Consider the following 17,923-nt stretch of genomic DNA (forward strand, 5'->3'; position numbering starts at 1 on the left):
GCCTCCTGGGGACCTCGCCTGAGTGGGGCCACTCCCGTGGACCCTGAGGGCAGCAGGCTCGGAGGGCAGCGGTTCAGACCTGACCCTTTCCGGGGCCAGTGTGCCTTCCCACCTCCCCGCGGTCCCTGTCCACGGGGACTTCCAGCCCTCCCTGGTGCCTGGGCCCTGTGGCCATTCCCGGGCCCACGGGCCGCTCCAGCGCCGAGCCTTTATGCATGCCCCCGCCTTTAGAGGGCCCCGCTTTTATTTTTCCTTCCTTCCTTCCTTCCTTTTCCATCCGACGAACTTCCTGGTCCTAGGGCCCAGCCCCATTCTCGCCAAGCCCTGTTCAGTCGACTTACTTCTTAAGTGCTTTTGGAAAACTTCTTACTGCCCAGCAGGTCCAGCAGGTGTGTGACTCACCTGTTACATGCTGAACAGTGTCCCGTCCGACCCCTGGACTCCTTCCCGCCCTGCCAGCCGCTGCGACAGCTGGGATCCTTCCCTGCCAGTGGGGCCTGCCACCGTCCCCCGCACTCCTGTCCCCGAGGGCTGGAATTGGATCACACAGAATCCAGGTCAGGTTTTTGGCTTTTAAACATCTCGCTGGGCTGGAGGAGGATCCTTTGGCGCGCGCTGGGGGTGTGGGTGGATCTCTCCTTTGCCTACACCCTTGGGTTCAGGCCCAGGGATACCCTGTCCCATCCCAGGTGTCGGTGGGGCTTGGCGAGGGGAACTCCGCTGGGTGGGCCACAGCCTCAGTGGGCAGGATGCTGGCCTTCGTGGCCACCTTGTGGGGCAGGTCCAGGCAAAGGGGGACCAAGGGAGTCGGAGGGAGCTTCCCAAGGGCCAGTGTGTGGGGGAGACTCCCCCCCACTCCCTTCTTTGGTCACGGAGTTTAATGACTGTGTTTGGTATGGTCTCAGAGAACACCTAGTTCCTGGGCACCGTTTCACAGCTGGGAACAGCGAGGCTCGGAGTGTGGGGGGGAGGGGCTCAAGGTCACTCCGTCCATGGGTGACGGAGCAGGGTCTGGAGTGGAGCCGGCTGCTGCTCCTCCATTCCTGCCCGCGGCCCACCCTGGGAGCCCTGTCCCATCTTCTCCTATTCTGGCCATGTCAGGAAGGAGGGGTGCAGCATGCATAATCCCCCCGGCGTGAGTCCCTGGGCTCACCGTGGACAGCCCCCCGAGGATCACCCAGGCAGCCCCCTTCCCCGTGACTCCCCGCGGGTGGCCGTTCAGCCACAGCCTGCCGGCCCGTCTCCAGTGAGGGCGAGCTCACCGCTTTTCCAAGTTGTCTCTCCTCCGTGTGGCTGGTGTCGGGCGAACATCATGCTTGCTGGATGCTTGCGCTGCGCCAGGCGCTTCGCTCACGGAGCACGTTACATGTATGAACTCGACCCTCTCAGCACCCCTAGGAGGTGCTGTTACTGTCATTCTTGTTTACGGCGGAGGAAACAGGCCCAGAGAGCTTCAGTAACTTACTCAGGAGTTCACAGAGTGAAGGGGGCAGCTGAGACTTGACGCTGCACAGGTCTGGTTCTGGGGCCTGAAGGCACCCCTACCCGCTCACCGGACAGGGACGGCCGTCCTGCACTGATGAGGCTCACCAAGGCAGGGGTCCGGCTGGGTGTGGCCAGGCTGGGTTTGTAAGGGGGACGTTTAGATGATTGTGTGTCCCTCTGCCTGGCCTCCCAGGGTCCTGGGGGCACAAGTGTCACCTTCGAAGCTTTCCTCCTTTCTGCCACGTCCGCTCCCAGCCAGCAGAGGAGGCGGGAGGTGTGGGTGGGCGTGGCAGAGGGAGCAAGAGGGGTCTGGTCTGGGGGCTTTTTACTTCTTCCCGTCATCACCTTCCCGAGTTGCCTCTGCTGTGCTGCCCCTTGCGCTGTGGGGCTAGGAAGGGTCCCTTGGTGACGAGCGAGGGCCGTGCCCCAGCCGAGTGCGTCTGCCGTCCTGATGAGTCTGCCACCAGCCTGGGGAGCTGGGTGGGGCAGCAGGCGTGATCCCCACGGTGACGATCCGATCCTTGTCATTAGGGATGGAGGCTCAGCAGGGTGAGGCGACCTACTTGAGGTCACACAGCTGAGAGTCGGAAGCGAGTCGGGCCCTCCCTCCCGGTCCCTAGCAGAGCCTGCTCCTCAGTGGGCTGTCCCTCTTTTTTGGTGGCTCTTTCTCCACAGACCCTGGTATGTCTGGGACAGGAGTGTCTGAGGTGACGATGGCTTCCCAGCTTTGGGTCCCCGAATCCGCAGGGTCTCCTGAGGCACAGCTGGGGGGCCACCCTCTAGCTTCTGCACCCCCGGGGGCGGGGGTGCTCTGGGACGACCCCAGCAGTCCTCCCGGCTGGGTCTCCTCAGTCAGCAAGACTCGGGGTCTTCACCGGGGTGAAGGGTCGAACCCCATTCCCGTCCCTGCCCCCTGGACCGTGGGAAGGGTCCCTGCGTCTCCTTCCGGGGCCGGGCTGTGTTCTGTCTGCTTCCCCCATGACAGCAATCACACCACGGTGCTGGCGCTCACTCGCACTGCCACCCGACCTTCCCATCCATCGGGCCCTCGCCGAGTGCTGAGCGAGTGCTGAGCTCCGTGCGGGCCTCCTGGCGATCCCCATTCACAGACGAGGAGGCTGGGGCTCAGGGTGGTGACATCCCCTTGTGCTCTGGGCTGGACCAGGCGGGCCACCATGGCACTTGAGAACCCCGGGTTCTGGCTGCGCTCTGACTTGGGCAAGGCACTCAGCCTCTTAGGGGGCGAGTCCCCCTCTCTGGGAGCAGGGGCTGGCCCCGCCGAGGGCCGTGAGTTATTGTCACGGCTGGGAATGCCTTTGACCCTGAATGAGCAGGAAGGGAGCTAATTCCTCAGGCAGCACCTCCGTCTCCTCGGTGCCTGGGACGGCCTTGCCTTTTAATCCCCACCATCGCCCTGGGGGGCGGGAACGCAAGCCGGAAGCTGAGGCTCGGAGAAGGGAGGTCACAGGACTCCCAGGTGGGGAAGCAGGGGTCTGAACCCGGTCTGTGCATTCCCAGAAGGGAGCGCCTCCCACCCAGATGAAACAGGCCCCTGAGATGGGGGCCCCTGCGCTCTGAGCGGTGAGTGGGTCTGGGGACACCCCTCTTTGGATTCAAGGTGATTGGACTCACGGGAGCAGGTTCCCAGCAGCTTCACAGGTAGGTCCGAGGCAGGTGGGGTGCAACCACAGAGCGAGTTCCTAGCTCCTGCCCCCCCCTCAGGCTTCTCCCCACTTTGACCTTCGGGCAGCGAGAGAGCCCCTCCCCCACCCCTCCTTGTCTCAGGGACAGGGGCCATCCTCGTGCCCAGGGGGCCGGGGAACAGGGGTCTGTCCTGGCCACATGGGGGCCTGCTCCACCGGCGACCCCCTTCCCAGCTCCTGGTCCGGCCAAGCCCACCCAGCAGAGGGAGGGAGGGAGGGAGGGACGGAGGGAGGCGGCAGGGTTCGGCGGGTGCTACCTCTGCCCAGCGCCTCCCTCCCCATCTTACCCTACGGCCTGGTTGTCCCACGGCCCAGGGTTGTGATTAAATCTGATAACTGTTCAGTCTATCTGATGGAAGGGGCTCCAAGGTCATCGCTCGCCTGAGACCGGCTGGGGTGGGGGTGGGGCCTTAGGCGGGGGGCCGGAAGGCTGCCTCTGCTCCCGTTCCATTCCTCACCTTGTGGAACTTTAAAAAAAATTTTTTTAATCTGTTTTTTTAGAGAAGGGGGAAGGGAGTGGGGGGAGAGAGAGAGGGAGACATCTGTGTGAGAGGGAAGCGTTGACTGGCCGCCTCTCATATGCGCTTGGACTCACATACAACCCGTGTGTGTGCCCTGACCCGCGACCCTGTGCTCTGAGGGATGCAGCCCAGCTCACTGAGCCATACCGGCCAGGGCAGTGCTGTGTGACCTTGAGCTGACCCTTCGCCCTCTCTGTTTCCCTTCTGTGAAAGGACAGGGCTGGCTTGGATCCTTTCTAAGGACTCTTCCAGCTCTGAACACCTCTGACTCGCTCGAATGTGACTCCGAGGTGCCCTCTGGGCTCCCTGCCATCTCCCCCTCCTTCCCACAAAGCCGAGGGGCACAGGAATGTGGGGACAGGCAGGGCTTCCTTCTGACACGTGGGAGCCAGCAGAGACCGGATTGGTCCCCGCAAACACCGCTCCAATTCTGTCTGGCCGATTTTGGAATAACCCCAGGATCCCAGCGTTTGCCCAGCTGTGGCGGAGAGCCCTCCTGAGGTCCTAGTCACCTTGTCATTTGTGGCGAGAGCGTGGACTTTGGGGTCAGGCTGCAGCTCAGACCCTGCCTCTGCCTCTCCTAGTGGTGTGAACTTGGGCGAGTCACTTGCTCTCGGTTTCTGTAACCGAACAGGAAGCTACTAATACAAAACTCACTGAGGTGTGACGAGGGTGATGCACGGTCCCAGGCACCGCCCCCGCCCTGGCGCATAGTAGATGCTCAGAAAAAACAAGGGCACGTCCTTTCTTTTGGCCCCAGTGCCAGCCCGATGCCTCACTTCCGGCAAACAGATGAGGCTGAAGGATGACGGGACGCCTCGCCCTGCTGTCCAGGACCTCAGTGCCATGTCCATGCAGATGAGCAGATGTCCCCAGGTGGTAGGGATGACGCTGAGCTTTATAGTTTTCCCCTTGTTCTTTCTGAAAACGACAAGACTGGCCCCACGCTGCGGTGCACGCTTCCTGGGACCACTGGGTTTCTTCTCTGAGTCGTGCCGGAAGCCCAGGGCTCCGCAGGGGTGCGTGGGGAGGAGGAGAGCCTGCCTCACACTGATCTGACCCCAAATCTGGCCGGTTGGCTCAAGCCGACGATCAAAACTCACTCGGTCCAAGAATTCGAGGGAGAGCGTGAGAAAGTTTAAATGATCCACCAGAGAACAAGCTTCCTGAAGCTCAAGGCTCCTGGTGGGGGCTCCAGAATTCTGAGATGGCCCCCCCGGGGGACAGGCTGGGGGCTGACTCCCTGGCGTCTGGCCCCGCTCTGCTCCGGGCCCAGGCCTGGAGCCGTCGGGCAGGGGCATGTGGTGTGGGATGCAGAGATAACATTCCCTGCCGAGTGTCTGGGAAAGGGGGAGCGTGCTCGGTCATGCTACTGATTACCGTCAGCTCTCTCAGAGCCGTCACCCACACGCCACTCCTGTTTTCCCTCCCTGATCATCAGCACACCCCGCTCTGCTCTCTCCGGAGTCTGGGCCAGGGGATTTTCCAATGAGCGGAGCGACTGCCTCCAGCTTTCTCTTGCTTCACGGAGCGGGTGGCTGGCTGGGAGTGCGGGAGCCACGTGTTTTTCTCCAGTTCTTTTCCGCTTGTTTTTCGGTTGCATTTATCCACCTGTCCGTCCCTCCGCCTGTGTGTCCACCCATCTATTCGTCCATCCGTCCTTCATCCATCTACATGTCCATCCATCCACCCATTTGTCCATCCACTCGTCCATCCGTATGTCCAGCCATCCATCTAAAGACTGTTTATTGGTGTCTACGCTATGCCCGGCACTGGGCTCAAGAGATACAAGTCTGTGTCATGCAGACAAGATCCTGTCCCCAGGGACACGACAGTGCAGCAGAGACGACAGACAGTCCCACAAGTGGTACAATGCTTTGTGCCGTGGCCTCGTGGTCTCTGCGTATCAGTTTCCTTGCCTGTTGCATGGGACGATGACAGTGCCGACCTCGTGGGGCTGCTGTGAAGAGCTGCTGAGATAAAACAGGCAGAGGGCTGGCCCAGTGCCTGGCCTGTAGTAAGTGCTCAATAAACGTTAGCTGCGATGGGGATGATCCCGATGAAGACGATGAGGATGGTAGAGATCACCTCAATCAGCGTCTGACACTAACTAAGCAGCCATATGTTTCCATGAATTGTCCCGGGCAGGCTGTTTTTCCTCGGCGGCAACCGAGGGGAACAGGGGAACAGTGACGAAGGGCAGGCAGGCCCCAGGCCGGCTTCTCAGGGTGGGGAAACCCAGGAGGACATGATTTCAACGAGGGGTGCTGGCCGAGCCCTCTGGTGGGGGAGTGTGTGTGTCTGAGGGCTTCCTGGGGAGCCCGAGACGACGCAGTCACCTCCTCGGTCTGCCCAGCTCAGAGTGGGCGGGGAAGCATCGTTGGGCTAAATAACCCCGGAGACCGGGGGCTGTAGGCTGCCCTGGCGGGGGCTGGTGTAGGCTCTCTAGAAAACTCCCGGAAGCTGAGGGGAGGCCGGGAGCCCAGGGGAGGCAGCGGTGGGAAGGAGCCCTGGGCTGGGGGCTGGGGGGGGGCGTGGCTGCAGTTGGAGCTCCAGGGGAAGCAGCTAGAAGTGGTCAGGGGGTCCCTGGGGGTCCCCCATGGGGTTGGTGGGGGCTGGGGCATGTCACTCTTATTTACCCCTCGTGGGAATGGCACCAGGCACACAGTAGGTGCTTATCTGAGGATTGTGGGGAGGGTTGTGGAATGCACACCAGGGCAATCGGCATCCCAGTTTGGTTTTGTTATTGTGTGGACTTACCTGGAAAAAGCAGTGGCTCTGGAGCCAGATAGACATGGATTTAAATCCTGAAACCCGCCACGTACCAGCTCCTGGGAGCCCTTTCTTGGCCTCCGTTTCCTCACCTGCCAACCAGGAACGGCAACATCGACATTGTGAGCTTTTGAGTACATGGGAGGTGGTGAAGCGGTTCAGAAGCCACCCAGTAAAGGTGACCGCCTTTGTCATCATGCACGCATCTGGGTGACACCCAGGGTGGTGAGCCAGGACGGCGGGATTGGTCCTATGGGAAGAGGGTGCCTGCTGAACCCCACACTGAGAAGTTTGGGAGAGGCCTGGGATCTGCTGCTAACTTGCTGTGTGACCTTAGGTAGGCTACTTACCTCTCTGTGCCTTAGCTGCTCCCACGAAAACGGGGATCTTGAAAGCAGCCGTTCTATAGGGTTCTGGCCAGAGCACACGGGTTCATGTATGAAGAGCACGGGACCCGGCGTACGGTACATAAACGCTCCCTAAAAGGGGCTGTCGTCACGCTGCCGGGGAGTGTGAGCGTGAGCAGTGGGGAGAGACTGTGATTTCACCCGAGGGGAGGGGCCTCCCTTTGGGAGTGGCTGGCCCCACTCTGTCTCTGCTCACACGGGGGTAGGGCAACAGCACCGTGCTGGCAAAGGCATGGAGGCCTCAGAAGATGCTTGCTTGGTTCCAGAAATAAACGCAAGAAAATCATGCGGCTTAACCTCTTGGATTCCATGGAGCAGGGCGTGAGTGGTCATAACCAGAGGCCACGAGGTGTGGGGGAGGGAGCCCAGAGTCCGGGTTTCAGAGTCCCGGCTCCCCCACTCTCCCGCTGTGTGATCCCGTGCAAGCCGCCTGACCTCTCTGGGTCTGCGCGTCCTTATTCCGGGTCAAAGGCCCCTTCCCTGCAGGGCTGCCTATAGGTCGGGCACACTGTGGGCCTCTGTAATCTGGAGTGATTTTGCAGGTTCCGTGGCGGGCGGGGGAGGCGATGTTAATGAACGCTGGGGCTGGTCCAGAAACCCAGTCTATAAAATGCCTGCCTGCAGCTTCTGGTGCATTGCTAATGGGAGCTTCTGTGAAGGACACAGCGGGATAAGGGCCCATTGTTCGGAGCTGGGACGGTTTTATGACTCTTAGAAAGCGTCTTTCATCTGGGAAGCCAGGGAGCTTATGGAAGCTTCCAGCCTTGGGCGGTGAAACTGGGGGACGCTGAAGGTTTCTGGGGCTGGTGCCAGGCTGCGGCCTTGGCCAGGGCCCCCCCTCCCCGCCCCCATACAGCCTGGGTGGGCAAGTGGGAATGAGGGCAGCGAGGACTCCCCTGTAGTGTCACTGCAGTCCCGGGGGGTGGCAGCTGCAGGCCTCCCTCGCCAGGCCCGGGTCCTCTCCTCCTGGAGACCTTCTGTGGGACCCCAGGCCCCAGCCTGCTCCCCATCCCCAGCAATCAATGCCACATTCTCCTCATCTTGGGGCGGCTCCTGGAACAGGCCTTGGGCCCTGCCCGCGGTCAGCTGACCAGCAACTCTCACGCCCGGGAGCCTCTCCTGGCACGCCGAGCCTGGCTATGGGCAGTAATATGATGCCAGGAAGCGAAGACCTTGCTTTTCTTGTCCTTCCTGGCTCCTTGGCCGGGCCCCAGGCGGAGAGATCCAGCCTCCCTTGGCTCACGGACAGCTGCAAGCCCTCTGCCTGCTTATCCTCAGCGGAGGCCGCAGCACCCGGGCATGGGGCTGGCTTCCCCCGTGCGGACTGGACTGGCACACGGGGCCTGTGGGGTCTGTGTCTGCAGCTGCTTTTGACGCTCCAGGCTGTAAGACTTCCCCTTTACCCCCTCAGTTTTCCATCTGGGGAGACACAGGAAGGCTGGAGCGGGATGTTTGGGGATGCTTTCACCGGGCCCAGAACCACCCCCTCACCCTGCAGAGGCAGTAGCCACGGGCAGGGGGCACTGCCTGAATATTAATGAACCCCTCCTCTCCGTCACAGGAATAAACACCCACACAGGTGAGTACGAGTAAAGGGTGCAGGGGGGCTCCCTGGAAGGACACACAACAGGACACGCTGCTGGACATTCAAGGCTAGGACAGAATGCTTCTGTGCCTCACTTGCTTCTGTAAAACGCGGTAGGACTGCCTGCCTTCCAGGTTTGCCATGAGGATTAAATGAGTTAGTGCATGCACAGAGCTTACACAGAGCCTGGTGCAGAGCGCGCTTGGGAAGGGTTTGCTGTTCTATTGCTGTGAATGCCTTCCAGGGCTACGTGGTCTCTGCTTCCAGTCATTTTCCTCCACTTTGCTCTGCACTCTTGTTTTTTATTTTTATTTTTTTCTCCTCTGGCGATTCTGATCTCCCACAACCTCAGCTTGAACTTGGCTGCGGTTTGTTGCAACATGAATGCTGGCCCCAGCTCTGCACGGTCTTTCAGGCTCAGTGTCCCTTGTCATTGGACCAACTCAGCCTCTCCGCTTTCCAGTTCCAAGTTCCTGGAAGAAGCAGGCTGATTGGCTCGGTGTCAGTGGGATTTGTCCAATCAGCCGTGCAGGGGAGGAGTGGGCTGCCAGGGCACACGGGGCTGGTCGCGCACACCCTGGCATGTTCACCCCGGTGGCATCAGGAACTCTGTCAGAGCAGCAGCAGAACTGTGACCTGTGGTTTGATGCCTTTTCTGACATCCCACGGGGGCGTTCCCATGTTTCCAAGTGTTCAGGACAAGCTTTTAGAACTCCTCCCGGTGCTGGCGCTTGGAGCTGGATTGCCTCACAAGTGACTAGCCCACTTAAATTTTGCAATAGTGGCCCTGGCAGGGTAGCTCGGTTGGTTAGCGTGTTGTCCCCATATGACAAGGTCGCGTGTTTGATCTCCGGTCAGGGCACACACAAGGAGCGATCAGAGAGTGCACGGGTGGGTGGGACGACAAGTCCGTGTGTCTCTCCTTCTCTCTGTCCCTGCCTCCCTCTCTCTCCCCCTAAAACAATAAAAAAAAGTTGAAATAGTTGCCAATATTAAAAACCAGGGGATGTCATATAGAAGTCAGAGTTTTGGCGTCTCTTGGGAAAAAATACAGAAAGCTCTGGAGACACTGGGGAATGCATCTATTAGTACAGGGCGGTGGCTGCCCCCTCCTTCAGGGGCATGCGCCTTCCAGGCCTCCGGGGGTGTCCCCTCTCCCTGTGGTGTCCCTGAGCTTGAAACCGAGTGTCAGTTGTCATACACACTCATCCTGCTTCTCCCATTGTCATCCCCTCCCTGGTCCCTTTGGCATGGGCGTGTGCCACCTGATTCTATAGCCTGGTAGTCTCCCTGGGGATGGGAACTGCATGAAGAAGAAGAAACATGGCATAGCTTCTCAAAATTTTGGAATATGTACTTGTATATAGTTCTGTGCCAAATATTATTTCATTTAATTCTGTAAACAACCCCTGCGAGGCCGGTATTATCACTGCCACCCGTACTCTACAGACGATAACCCTGAGGATCAGAGAATTCAGCAACTTGTTCTAGATTGGCACGGGCCCCCGGCTTTAGAAATAACTTCCAATTTACGCAAAAGTTGCCAGTGCAGCTTTTCTCCTCTGAGGCACTGGAGAGGAAACCACTGACGATGTTTTTTTCACTCTGGACGCTTCGGTGTGTATTTCCTATAAACAAGGACACGCCAGTGCACAACCACGAGACGACCACCAACACCGGGAAATTACGCAGGACACGTCTGCCCCCCTAGACTCCAGACCCTGTTTCAGTTGTGCCGGTTGTCCTAACAGTGCGCTTCAGGGGAGGAGGATGGAGTTCAGAGCCGCACGCGACGTTCCGTTGTCCAGTGCCTTCCATCCGTCTCCTTCCGTCTGGAAAAGCTCCTCAGCCTTTCCTCGACTTTTACGGCCTTGGCATTTCAAAAGACATTCAGAGGGATGTCCCTCAGTGTGGGTGTGTTTGACGTTCGCCCAGGACCGTCTTTGGCAGGAGGACCACGAGGTGAAGTCGTGGGTTTCTCAGTGCATCCCGTCCAGGAGACGTGTGATGTTCAGATGTCCCGCCACTGGGCAGACCTGGTCTGATCACCTGTGCGAGGTGTGTGCCTGCTAAGTTTCTCTACTGTAGGGCTGCTCTCCTCTGCCACCCCTGTGGTTAGTGTTTGTGGGGAAGTACTTTGAGTTTATGTAAACGGCCAATCCCTAACTTTCAGTGTCTTCATTTATTGCTTGACATCGGTGGGGACTCTTGGTTTTCTGTTGTATTCAATGGAATAGGAATCCTTACCATTAGTATTTATTTCGATGCTCAGATGGCCCTCAGTTTGGCTATTTGGAGCCTCTTTGTGCTGGTTTCTGTGTCCCTTTGCTATGTCCCCATCACTTCTTGAGCCATGTATTAATTTCTGGCACAATACGTTTTAGGCTCAACCTGTTTTTCCCAGGGAATCAGCCATTTCTCCAAGGAGCTCTGGTCCTTTTGAGTAGAGAAGGGTATTTAGAAGCCATGATCTAGCCGCTGAATGTGCTCATCGCTATTGGGATGTCCCTGCTCCCAGGTCCTCTTAGTGGACAGAGCCACGACGAGCTCACACCACTACTTCCCTCACTGCAGGTTCATCCTGCTCTCCTGCCTTCCCGTATTTATAATTCCCTTCTCTAGCAGTGACAACCCCAAGAGTTTGAACTCTTCACCACTACTATACTGGCTTGCCTCTCATCCATAATAGTTATGACTGTTTATGACCGTACAGTATTTATTTATTTAAGAGAGGGGAAGGGAAGGAGAAAGAGAGGGAGAGAAACAGCCACGTGAGAAAGACACATCAATTGGATGCCTCCCATACCTGCCCTGACCAGGGGACCAAACCTAGGCATGCGCCCCGGCCAGAAATCAAACCAGTAAACCTTTCACTCTGCAGGATGATGCCCAACCAACTCAGCTGCACCAGTCAGGACGGTAATATAGTATTAAGTAGCATATTTATTTAGTTTTGTCAATGAGAAGTTGAAAAATCTCTGTTAGGCTCTACTAAGATGGATCCTCCAAAATCTTATGAGATAGAAGAGGGCAAAAAGGTTATTGTTCCCACCTGACAGTCCGTGGGACCAAGTGAAGCGGGTCAGGGCTGTTCTCAAGGTCCCATAGGGACCTCAGGGTGGAATGAGGCCCAGCACCCTGTACTGTGTCCACGTCTGGCCTACTCATCAACAGGAGCTGTCCACCCCACCCCTGGTTGTCTTGGGAGCACTTGGACACGACACCCCCAAGAGAATAAACTGCTCAGACTGGCCTCTTCCGGATACCAAGCCCCGTGCAATGGTAGCTCAGAGAAGTCCAGTTTCCCTCCCCACCTGAGCCCCTGGAGACATCGCCACCGGTGGCTGTGCCTTTGACCTCATCTTGCTTCCCACAAATGCAGGCCCTGGGTTGTGAGGAACCTGAGAGGCCTGGAGGGTTGCTCAGTGCGTCCCAGCGTCCTTCAGAGCACCCGTCCTATGGAACAGGGGCAGGCGTGTGTGGGAAGAGGGTTTCTCCTTGGTTAGACAGACCGTATCATCCTCATTTGTAATTAACATGTGGTCCAGCCTGTCTTGGATAAGAGCCGGTCCATGAGTGGTTCGATGATGTAGCAAATGTCGAGGACTGACAGTTTCCTGCGTGCTCTCCATTGCTCTGCTGGTGTGAGGGTTGTGTCTGGGCTTAGGAAGTGCCCTGTCCCACCCACCCCTTCCTCTTTGACCCACCGTAGGCCTGGGCTGGTGGAAGGGAAGCCAGGCCGGGACATGGAGGCAGGAGCCCTGCGTTTCCATCTTGACTTTGCCACCAGTTTGCTAGGCAACCTGGGGCAAGTCCCCCGGCCTCTCCAGCTGATGGAAAGTACCGCCCCCGCACTCCCTCCCTCTCTCCCAGGTCGGTGGCGGCGGAGACAAGCGCGAGCAGAGTTCCAGTCCCATTCAGATGCATCATTAACGATTGTGCTTACACAGTCGATCCCGTCCTTGCCAGAATGCACAGGGAGTGGGAAAATTCTGGTTAATTCAATGTTCTGGGACGTGGAAATGTTCCCAGAAATTCTTTCTGTTCATTTTGTGGCTAATGAAACCCATTCATTCAACTATTAGCAAATATTTATCTCCTGCTTATGCTCTGTCAGCCTCTGCCCCAGGTGGGAACGACACAACCAGGTCCCACCTCCCGGGGACCCACGGTCTGGGGGGCGACATGGGGCAAATACACCGCACAGCACGGTGGGGTGGGCTCACTGGGTGGGGAGCACAGGACCCTGCGTGAGCCCCGGGGTAGAGCCTGGGGGCACTAGAGAGAGAGATCCTTGAGAAGGCGTTATTTATATTGAGGGCACCAAAGAGCAGTTAGCTACTGAGTCTGGGGGATGGAGGCGGAGGGAGCAGCAGGGGCGAAGGCCCAGGGAACCCTTTGCACACTCATCTGTGCTGTGGAGCAAAGGGTGTGGAGCTGGGGAGGCGAGAGAGAACGGGTGTGTGTGTCGGGAGAGGGAGATGGCGGAGAGATCAAGAACATAGAATAGCCCTGGCTGGTGTGGCTCAGTAGATTGAGCGAGGGCCTGAGAACCAAAGGGCCGCCGGTTCGATTCCCAGTCAGGGCACATGCCTGGGTCGCAGGTCAGGTCCCCAGTAAGGGTGTGTGAGAGGCGACCACACATTGATGTTTCCCTCTCTCTTTCTCCTTTTCTTCTCCTCTCTCCAAAAATAAATAAATAAAATAAAATAAAAAAGAACGTAGGAGAATGTGGCCTGGCCCGGGGCCTGGGCTAGCCTGGAGGGCGAGGGCTGCAGGCTCATTTATTCAAGTGTGTGTTGCTTTCTCCTAAAAGTACAATGGAGAGGGGGAAAGGAAATGAAAACACTAGTTCCCAGAGCAGAGGCCTGCAAGTCAGGTGGGTCGCGCAGCCCTGGGTGGCACGGAGGCAAGCGGAGGGCACAGCTCTGGTAAGGAGTCAGGGCTCTTTGGGGACTGCAGAGTATGACCCCAGGGGACGGGGACCTGGCCATATGGAATCCTCAGATCTGTTAAGAGAAGCCAGCAATCTGGCTTTTTATGGGATATCATCTCATTGTTAGATGCTGGTAACTGATGAATAACAAGTTGTTGGTAATAACAAAACCACTACGGGCAGGCGGGTGAAGCAAGATGCTTCCGTGGGCTTCACTTGTTCTATGAGCTGGTGGATTGCAGCCCTGGACCCAGAGGGCTCCGCCGATAAGGGTTTGAGGGTGTCCACGGAAATCTACTGTGATGCTCTAATGGTCCCAACCCATACTGGGCTCCGGGGCACGGTGGCGGCCTGGGGTATGGCCCCTGCCCTCAAGGCCGGATCGTAGCTGCCCTCAAACTGGAGACAGTTCAAATTGGTTCCTACCCTGAGCCAGCTTCACAAAACAACAAAAGCAACTAACCAAAGGTTGGAGCACTGCGGAGCTCAGAGGTGAGAGGTGGTCAGGGAACAAAGGCCACGTGGGGAGCTTTCCTGGGCATTCTGGGTCTTCGGGGGAATCTGGGCAGGGGGAGGGCGAGCCCAGTTCAACGGAAGAGGGGCAGACATTCAGCCCCGAGGGCTCCAGGGCTCAGCCCGGCAGGAAACCCAGAGCCAGGGATGGGGGTCGGCACAGATCCGAGAGACTTCGAATGCAGGTTCAGAACATCTGAATCTGGCCCGAGGCTTGCTGCTGTGAGCCTCGCTGGTCACTCGCTGGACATCTGGAGATGTTCCTGCTGCTTTGCTAGCGCTCTGGAAACTTTCCTCTCTGCGGTCATGGCTGCCGTTGATTCTCCCCAGAATGGGAGTTCCGGCAGCTCGGGCAGGGTAAGGACCATGCCTGTGTGGTTCATGGATGCGTCCAGCATGCCCAAGAGGATGTCTGGAACACAGTAAGCGCTCAGCAAACATGCACTGGCTGATCACGATGAGCCGAGTGTTGCTGCAGGCCTGGGGCTTCCCACAACCCTGTGCACGAGCCTTAGGACTGGCCCCACGGTGCCTGTGTTCCATGCAGACCTGCGCAATACACAAACCGACCAGCCAACGAATAAGATGGTTTCAGAGTGTGGCCCACGTGCCCTCATTTCAGCTCGCTGTAGTGGCCGGTTGGTCTGGGTCTCCTCCTGGCCTCTGAGAACAGAGTGGGTGGGGCTGGGATCTGTCTGGTCCCTAGCTGCATTCCTAGCCCCTGAGGCCGGTGCCTGACGAACAGGGGGTAGTTAACAGAAAGGTTTCCGCTGGCTGTGCCGGATGAATGCACAGTGTGACAGAGGTTCCAGCACACAATACACCTGTGCCCTTTGGAGTCCACGGAACTCATCATTATCAACCCAGGAGTAATTGCCGATAAGCCTGAGTGTGAACTTCACTGCAAATTGAGGGGTAGCAAGGCGGTGTTTAATAACTACAGGGATAATCTTAATTAATGACCTGATAACTGTAATTAATTGCATCATATCCGGAGGCCCTCGCTGGCATTCTGGGAGGGAGTAACTAGCGCTCGGCAGCTCCGGCGGGGTCTGGAAGGAAGGAGGTGTGAGGAGCCCCTTTCCACCACGTTGCTGGGTGAGCTTGGCAGGTGGCTCGCAGCTCTGAGCCTCAGTGTCCTCATCAGGAAGATGGCAGGGCCACACGGCAGGGCCGTTGCCAGCTCAGTGGGATGTTCTCACTCAGCATAGCAAACGCCTCACGCCTGCAGCTGCTGGGGTCATAGTTACTGAGGTCGTTGACGGAGGCCGGGGGCACTGCCGCCGGGGCCTGGAGGGCTCTGTGCCATCTGAGACTTGGTGGGAGCTGTCACACTTCTGGGTTTTCCCCTGGAGCCACCCCAGGAATCTCTGGCCTTCAGGGAAACACCTGGGCAAACTCCGGAACCCGAGGACAGAGAAGCAAGCAGCCAGCCAGCGAGGGACAGCTGGGTAACGGGACTGGGCGGTGTGTGGGAGCTTCTGGTGGGAGAAACAGGAAAGTGGGAGGGGACACTGGGAGTGAAGGGAGCGTCCCTGTGGGGCCTGGGGCAAGGCCCCTGCAGGCCTCAGTTTCCCCAGCTGGGTTGTGAGAGGTTGGGTCAGGTTGATGGGCGCAGGGCCAGCGGGAGGGCCGAAGCCCTCCTGCCAACGGTGGTTGGGGCTCCCCTCTTCCCTGTCCCGCTTCCTCCGGGGGCGCCCGCGCAGGCAGGGGCGCAGCGGCGGCCGGCCACCAGGGGTTAAGCGGTGACTTCAGCGGCAGCGGGCCTGGCGAGCGGGGGCGGTGCCGCGTCTCCGTGCTCGGCCGCTGGACCAGGCCGCTGCGAGGCGGGCGCACTCCCGGCGGGGCCGCGACCTCGCGGGCGGCGCGCGGCGCGCTGCGCGGCCATTGGTTCGGTGGCGGCGGCCGCGGGCCGGGCGGCGGGGCGCGGGGTTGGGCCGGCCCGGCCATGGGCGCCCGCGGCGGCCGGGCGGCTGAGGCGCGGAGCCGGCCGCCGGGGCCTTTGTGAGCGGCACGGACAACAAAGGCGCGGCCGGAGCGGGTGAGTGCGGCCCGCGGGAGGGGGCCGGGCCGGGGGCCGCGGGCGCCGGCGGCCCGGGGCTCCGCGAGGGGGTGTGCGGCTCCGTGTGACTCCAGGGCGGGGGTAGGGGGCCATCTCTGTGTCAGGGTCGCCGGGAGTCCAGCGGCGCCGTTGCCCGGATCGTCCTGGCCGCTCTGCGTGTGTCTGCTTCTGCGGGATCTTTGTGTGTCCCTGCTCCGAGCAGTGGGAGCCTGGCGTCCCCTCCGCGTGTCCCTGGGTGTGTCTGAGAGTGTGTATCTCTGTGCCCCTGGGCGTGAGAGTTCAAGCCCGGATCTTCCCTGTGCCCCTGGTGTGCGTGGGTTTCCAGGAGCTGGCGACTTCCCTCTCTGTCCGTGTGTCCCGGCAGCCTGAGTATTGTAGCCGTGTCTCTGGGTCTGCTGTCTCTGTGGGGGTGTCTCCTTGTGTCATTTGGCTGTGAGTGTGTATGTGTACCTCTAGAGTGCGAGGGTGTGAACCCCCTCCCCCACGGGAGTCTCTGTGTCCCTTCGGTGTCCTGTCGCTGCATGACTTCTGTTTTTCGTGCATCAGTGGACGTGTGTGTGACTCGGTGCCTCACTTCCCTGTCAACTGATGGGACCTTCAGGTTCTGCTGTCACTGTGGCTCCCCCCCGCCCCCCAGCACTGACCTTGGGGATCTCTGCGATTCATGAAGTCAGGGAATGCTCCTGGCCCCTCAGTGCTGGGCGAGCCTCTCCAGACTGGATGCCCGCCCAGAGATGGAACAGGGGCGGCTTCCAGGAGGAGGGGCTGGTGGGGGGGGGGGTGCCCTGCTCAGCAGGAAGGCCATGGCCGCAGACCCGGGTCAGGCCTGGACACTCCTCGAGGCAGGAAGTGTGTTGGGGTGGGCCCCACTGAGAGTGGAGACCCGTGCCCGGCCCCCAGGGGTGGTCCCTGAGAGCGGAGCCCAGGCCTGAGATAGGAGAATTGCGGGGAGAGTTTCTCCACCCTCTCCCAGGGTGGGGGCCCGGGGCAGGGGGTCAGGAATCTTCTTTTAGCCTGGAGAGCCCAGCAGCCTGGGGGCCCCAGCTCAGGCCACAGCGAGGGGGTGCTGCCGGGTGGGGCGGCGCTTCTCCCCACTTTGGAGCTGAGACCTTGGCTTGCCTCAAAGTCCTTGGTCCTCCTGAGGGATTCCATCAAGGGAAGCCCCGCCCTGCCTGCCCACGCACCATCTGCTCGTGCTCGGATGCTGGGGAGAGGAGGCAGGTTGTGCACGCTCATTAAGACACCCAGCCCGTCCCTGCAGCCCTGTCTGCGCGGCCATCAGCTGCAGCATCCATCTGTCCATCCGGCCCTCCATTCAATTCGTCCACCCAGCACTGTACCCCGGTGTCCAGTCCTCCGGCACATGGACTAGGAAGGAGGGCCCAGTCTGGAAATCTCCAGCCTCCCCGTGACTGTGGGTGGGGGCCGTCCTGCCCCTTCCTCAGGCTCCAGGGTAACGCTCAGAACCCTCCTCACGGCTGGTGAAGCCTAAAGTTGTGCCCGGCTCTGACTCTCACCCTGCTCCCTCGGGCTGGCCTACCTGAGGTCCCTGCCCCTCCTCTCCCGCCAAAGACCCGCCGCCTTTGCTGCTCCCTCCGAAAGCTGGTCCCACCCTCCACCTCTTCACTTCTCGCCGGGGGCCTCTCTGCTGGCCGAGCAGGCTCACGATCCGAGTTCAGGATGCGGTTCCAGCCTTCACCGCGGTGCGGGGAGGGGGGGCTCATTTATACCCCCAGGGGGACTGTAAGCCTTTGAGAGTGGGGACCAGTCTGGAACCCTGCTCGATACACAGTTGCTGATTAAGTGGATGTCCAGTCACCAGTGGTTTCTAAAGTCTGCTCTTCCGAGTTTTAACTTGGGAGGAGTCTGGTGGGGGGTGGGGTGGGTATGGCTGGTGGGCTCCTCGGGGCCCAGGTACCAGGTTAGGGTATGGGAAAAG

The 17,923-nt window shown here is 59.4% G+C and overlaps 1 protein-coding gene across 4 annotated transcripts in view; it reads left to right on the plus strand.

The window, feature by feature from the left end:
• Window positions 1-394: 394 nt before the first annotated feature.
• Window positions 395-17,923, plus strand: part of ARHGEF10L (Rho guanine nucleotide exchange factor 10 like) — a 154,007-nt gene continuing 136,478 nt past the window's right edge. Inside the window, exon 1 of one of the 4 annotated variants that reach the window (XM_036025389.1) lies at window positions 395-557. The gene's annotated coding sequence lies outside the window, so the exon portion shown is untranslated. Of the gene's footprint in view, window positions 558-15,854; window positions 15,987-17,923 lie in introns of those variants that run through there. The other 3 variants (XM_028512200.2, XM_036025388.1, XM_036025390.1) reach the window with 3 other exon arrangements.

The sequence above is a fragment of the Phyllostomus discolor genome, chromosome 5 (assembly GCF_004126475.2).
Source record: "Phyllostomus discolor isolate MPI-MPIP mPhyDis1 chromosome 5, mPhyDis1.pri.v3, whole genome shotgun sequence".
Lineage (NCBI taxonomy): Eukaryota > Metazoa > Chordata > Mammalia > Chiroptera > Phyllostomidae > Phyllostomus > Phyllostomus discolor.